The following is a 6,000-nucleotide window of genomic DNA, read 5'->3' as shown; positions in this document are numbered from 1 at the left end:
GTCCCTCTGGGTTTCCAGGAGTAGTTTACCAACAACTGGGCCATCTTTAGAACCCAGCAGGGCAGACCTGGGCCAGTTACTGTGTCTGCATCGTTGTGTGCATGAGAAACTAACAAGGGCTCACACATACCATAAGAAAGTAGCTATGACAACATTACCAAGCATAGAGTCTAAATATAGATCTTTTTTACTGAGATAAAACGTCACAGTAAAGGCTTATTCATGCCCCCTGCTGGTAGTGATGATGAATTACGTTAGGTTTCTCTTATCTTATCTCACAAGCAAAACATTCCTTTAAAGACGAATAGAAAAGAGATTTACATTGATAAACAAAGCAATATAGATAAACTAGTCAGCGTACTGTATTTGAAAAGCAGTTGAGGAAGGTTTAACTCCTAGCTGGAGACAGACACCACTCCTTTCAGTTGAGGAAGGTTTAACTCCTAGCCTCAGACAGACACCACTCCTTTCAGTTGAGGAAGGTTTAACTCCTAGCCTCAGACAGACACCACTCCTTTCAGTTGAGGAAGGTTTAACTCCTAGCCTCAGACAGACACCACTCCTTTCAGTTGAGGAAGGTTTAACTCCTAGCTGGAGACAGACACCACTCCTTTCAGTTGAGGAAGGTTTAACTCCTAGCTGGAGACAGACACCACTCCTTTCAGTTGAGGAAGGTTTAACTCCTAGCCTCAGACAGACACCACTCCTTTCAGTTGAGGAAGGTTTAACTCCTAGCTGGAGACAGACACCACTCCTTTCAGTTGAGGAAGGTTTAACTCCTAGCCTCAGACAGACACCACTCCTTTCAATTGAGGAAGGTTTAACTCCTAGCCTCAGACAGACACCACTCCTTTCAGTTGAGGTAGGCTTAACTCCTAGCCTCAGACAGACACCACTCCTTTCAGTTGAGGAAGGTTTAACTCCTAGCCTCAGACAGACACCACTCCTTTCAGTTGAGGAAGGTTTAACTCCTAGCTGGAGACAGACACCACTCCTTTCAGTTGAGAAAGGTTTAACTCCTAGCTGGAGACAGACACCACTCCTTTCAGTTGAGGAAGGTTTAACTCCTAGCCTCAGACAGACACCACTCCTTTCAGTTGAGGAAGGTTTAACTCCTAGCTGGAGACAGACACCACTCCTTTCAGCTGAGGAAGGTTTAACTCCTAGCCTCAGACAGAGCACCCACTCCTTTCAGTTGAGGAAGGTTTAACTCCTAGCCTCAGACAGACACCATCCTTTCCAGTTGAGGAAGGTTTAACTCCTAGCCGGAGACAGACACCACTCCTTTCAGTTGAGAAAGGTTTAACTCCTAGCTGGAGACAGACACCACTCCTTTCAGTTGAGGAAGGTTTAACTCCTAGCCTCAGACAGACACCACTCCTTTCAGTTGAGGAAGGTTTAACTCCTAGCTGGAGACAGACACCACTCCTTTCAGCTGAGGAAGGTTTAACTCCTAGCCTCAGACAGACACCACTCCTTTCAGTTGAGGAAGGTTTAACTCCTAGCCTCAGACAGACACCAGTCCTTTCAGTTGAGGTAGGTTTAACTCCTAGCCTCAGACAGACACCACTCCTTTCAGTTGAGGAAGGTTTAACTCCTAGCTGGAGACAGACACCACTCCTTTCAGTTGAGGAAGGTTTAACTCCTAGCTGGAGACAGACACCACTCCTTTCAGTTGAGGAAGGTTTAACTCCTAGCTGGAGACAGACACCACTCCTTTCAGTTGAGGAAGGTTTAACTCCTAGCTGGAGACAGACACCACTCCTTTCAGTTGAGGAAGGTTTAACTCCTAGCTGGAAACAGACACCACTCCTTTCAGTTGAGGAAGGTTTAACTCCTAGCTGGAGACAGACACCACTCCTTTCAGTTGAGGAAGGTTTAACTCCTAGCTGGAGACAGACACCACTCCTTTCAGCTGAGGAAGGTTTAACTCCTAGCCTCAGACAGACACCACTCCTTTCAGTTGAGGAAGGTTTAACTCCTAGCTGGAGACAGACACCACTCCTTTCAGTTGAGGAAGGTTTAACTCCTAGCCTCAGACAGACACCACTCCTTTCAGTTGAGGAAGGTTTAACTCCTAGCCTCAGACAGACACCAGTCCTTTCAGTTGAGGAAGGTTTAACTCCTAGCTGGAGACAGACACCACCCTTTCAGCTGAGTGAATTAACTCTAGCCCATTGAAGGTTTAACTCCTAGCTGCAGACAGACACCACTCCTTTCAGTTGAGGAAGGTTTAACTCCTAGCCTCAGACAGACACCACTCCTTTCAGTTGAGGAAGGTTTAACTCCTAGCCTCAGACAGACACCACTCCTTTCAGTTGAGGAAGGTTTAACTCCTAGCTGGAGACAGACACCACTCCTTTCAGTTGAGGAAGGTTTAACTCCTAGCCTCAGACAGACACCACTCCTTTCAGTTGAGGAAGGTTTAACTCCTAGCCTCAGACAGACACCACTCCTTTCAGTTGAGGAAGGTTTAACTCCTAGCTGGAGACAGACACCACTCCTTTCAGTTGAGGAAGGTTTAACTCCTAGCCTCAGACAGACACCACTCCCTTTCAGTTGAGGAAGGTTTAACTCCTAGCCTCAGACAGACACCACTCCTTTCAGTTGAGGAAGGTTTAACTCCTAGCCGGAGACAGACACCACTCCTTTCAGTTGAGGAAGGTTTAACTCCTAGCCGGAGACAGACACCACTCCTTTCAGTTGAGGAAGGTTTAACTCCTAGCCTCAGACAGACACCACTCCTTTCAGTTGAGGAAGGTTTAACTCCTAGCCTCAGACAGACACCACTCCTTTCAGTTGAGGAAGGTTTAACTCCTAGCTGGAGACAGACACCACTCCTTTCAGTTGAGGAAGGTTTAACTCCTAGCCTCAGACAGACACCACTCCTTTCAGTTGAGGAAGGTTTAACTCCTAGCCTCAGACAGACACCACTCCTTTCAGTTGAGGAAGGTTTAACTCCTAGCTGGAGACAGACACCACTCCTTTCAGTTGAGGAAGGTTTAACTCCTAGCCTCAGACAGACACCACTCCTTTCAGTTGAGGAAGGTTTAACTCCTAGCCTCAGACAGACACCACTCCTTTCAGTTGAGGAAGGTTTAACTCCTAGCTGGGAGACAGACACCACTCCTTTCAGTTGAGGAAGGTTTTAACTCCTAGCCGGAGACAGACACCACTCCTTTCAGTTGAGGTAGGTTTAACTCCTAGCCTCAGACAGACACCACTCCTTTCAGTTGAGGAAGGTTTAACTCCTAGCCTCAGACAGACACCACTCCTTTCAGTTGAGGAAGGTTTAACTCCTAGCTGGAGACAGACACCACTCCTTTCAGTTGAGGAAGGTTTAACTCCTAGCTGGAGACAGACACCACTCCTTTCAGTTGAGGTAGGTTTAACTCCTAGCCTCAGACAGACACCACTCCTTTCAGTTGAGGAAGGTTTAACTCCTAGCTGGAGACAGACACCACTCCTTTCAGTTGAGGAAGGTTTAACTCCTAGCCTCAGACAGACACCACTCCTTTCAGTTGAGGAAGGTTTAACTCCTAGCCTCAGACAGACACCACTCCTTTCAGTTGAGGAAGGTTTAACTCCTAGCTGGAGACAGACACCACTCCTTTCAGTTGAGGAAGGTTTAACTCCTAGCCTCAGACAGACACCACTCCTTTCAGTTGAGGAAGGTTTAACTCCTAGCTGGAGACAGACATCACTCCTTTCTTTCCCTGTTCCAGTCATCTCTGTCTATAAAACAGTTTATAGCAGTAATAAAGATGAAGAGGAAGGTATTGATCGTCTCGTCTAATTGTTTACGGACACACATACCCACACACCTAGAGAGTGTCAGCCCTTTAAGATAATGTCTTTGATTAAGTTCCTGTATTGCTGTATACAGATAGAGAAGGTCACCATTTGACCTTTGGGTAAATATTAGCATTTGAGAGTGTTAGGATAGACAGCATTATACTACAGGGATGTGTTTAGTAGGGCACACAGTACCAAAACGGTTTGCAACAGAACACAAAAATTCTACCTGGTCGTGTTCATTAGGACATTTGCAACAGAAAATGAATGCGGGTTTCTAATGGGTAAAGTCCAAGTAGTCCCTCCGTTTCAGAGTTTTTTCTTTTGTTTGGTGCCTATTGAACACAACCCAGTCTCCCATAACCTGGAGTCTCGGGAGGACATTTACTCTAGTATGCCGTGGCGGTTCTAGCTTGTATGGGTCCCTGACTCATACATATCACAAAGAAGTGACCAAGACAAATAGAAACACATTTGTGTTGATTTGGCACTCGAGCAGCAATACATTACCCATCCCCCAACACTGTCAACCAAGAGTCAAGACTACATTACCCATCCCCCAACACTGTCAACCAAGAGTCAAGACTACATTACCCATCCCCCAACACTGTCAACCAAGAGTCAAGACTACATTACCCATCCCCCAACACTGTCAACCAAGAGTCAAGACTACATTACCCATCCCCCAACACTGTCAACCAAGAGTCAAGACTACATTACCCATCCCCCAACACTGTCAACCAAGAGTCAAGACTAAACCAGTTCACCTTGGTGGTGTGCAGACTGGTTTTATATTAATCTTAACCATTTCACACAAACCAGAAAAACAAACAATAATATGTCTGTGAAACTATATATTCACAGTATTATGAATGAATTGGGGTTTATTTGGTAATGTTTCATAGTGTGACTGATTTGACTAATTCTATCAGTACTGTATAAAGTTAGAGATGCGCTATTTGATAGATTCCCCCGTCCCCCTACCTCTGTCTTCCAGTGGGGAGACCTGAGGTCAACCTACCCCCGTCCCCATACCTCTGTCTTCCAGTGGGGAGACCTGAGGTCAACATACCCCCGTCCCCCTACCTCTGTCTTCCAGTGGGGAGACCTGAGGTCAACATACCCCCGTCCCCCTACCTCTGTCTTCCAGTGGGGAGACCTGAGGTCAACCTACCCCCGTCCCCATACCTCTGTCTTCCAGTGGGGAGACCTGAGGTCAACATACCCCCGTCCCCCTACCTCTGTCTTCCAGTGGGGAGACCTGAGGTCAACATACCCCCGTCCCCTACCTCTGTCTTCCAGTGGGGAGACCTGAGGTCAACATACCCCCCGTCCCCCTACCTCTGTCTTCCAGTGGGGAGACCTGAGGTCAACCTGCCCCCGTCCCCCTACCTCTGTCTTCCAGTGGGGAGACCTGAGGTCAACCTACCCCCGTCCCCCTACCTCTGTCTTCCAGTGGGGAGACCTGAGGTCAACATACCCCCCCCTACCTCTGTCTTCCAGTGGGGAGACCTGAGGTCAACATACCCCCTACCTCTGTCTTCCAGTGGGGAGACCTGAGGTCAACATACCCCCGTCCCCCTACCTCTGTCTTCCAGTGGGGAGACCTGAGGTCAACCTGCCCCCGTCCCCCCTACCTCTGTCTTCCAGTGGGGAGACCTGAGGTCAACCTACCCCCCGTCCCCCTACCTCTGTCTTCCAGTGGGGAGACCTGAGGTCAACCTACCCCCGCCTTCTCCCCATCTCGTACTTCTGAGTGGGAGACCTTCCCAGTAGCCTGCCTAGCTCACAAACTAGAATCAGGGCGCCCACTCCGACAAGGTTAATTGACCCACAGTCCCACATGGTGACATGATATCATTGACGTGATGTACAAATGAGCGACTGAAAACCTATTGCGCAAATGTCACCATTCCGGAATGTTTTTGTGCCGCTCCCGGCAAGATGTGGCCCTGGGCGGCTGCCCATGTCGCCTGTACCGAAATCCCCACTGCTCGTACATACACTGTTCCTACGTTAATTATATACAGTAAGTCTATGGCTCCATCAGGGCAAACGTCTTGTGTAAAGAGCTGAATATATCCATCACTCTCAATAACACCTCTGTCTGTCACACACTTGGAATTGAGCAGAGCAACACAATATCTTCATGCTGTTGACTCCATTGGTGCTGACTGATAGTATACTGGTCACATGTAGGACACA

The 6,000-nt window shown here is 47.9% G+C and overlaps 1 protein-coding gene across 1 annotated transcript in view; it reads left to right on the top strand.

Moving 5' to 3' along the window:
- Positions 1–6,000, top strand: part of LOC106596503 (protein PHTF2) — a 131,897-nt gene that overhangs the window by 93,944 nt on the left and 31,953 nt on the right. The gene's annotated exons all lie outside the window — the stretch shown is intronic.

The sequence above is a fragment of the Salmo salar genome, chromosome ssa17, assembly GCF_905237065.1.
Source record: "Salmo salar chromosome ssa17, Ssal_v3.1, whole genome shotgun sequence".
Lineage (NCBI taxonomy): Eukaryota > Metazoa > Chordata > Actinopteri > Salmoniformes > Salmonidae > Salmo > Salmo salar.
The sequence above is the reverse complement of the archived record's forward strand: the minus strand, read 5'-3'. Positions and strand labels throughout refer to the sequence as shown.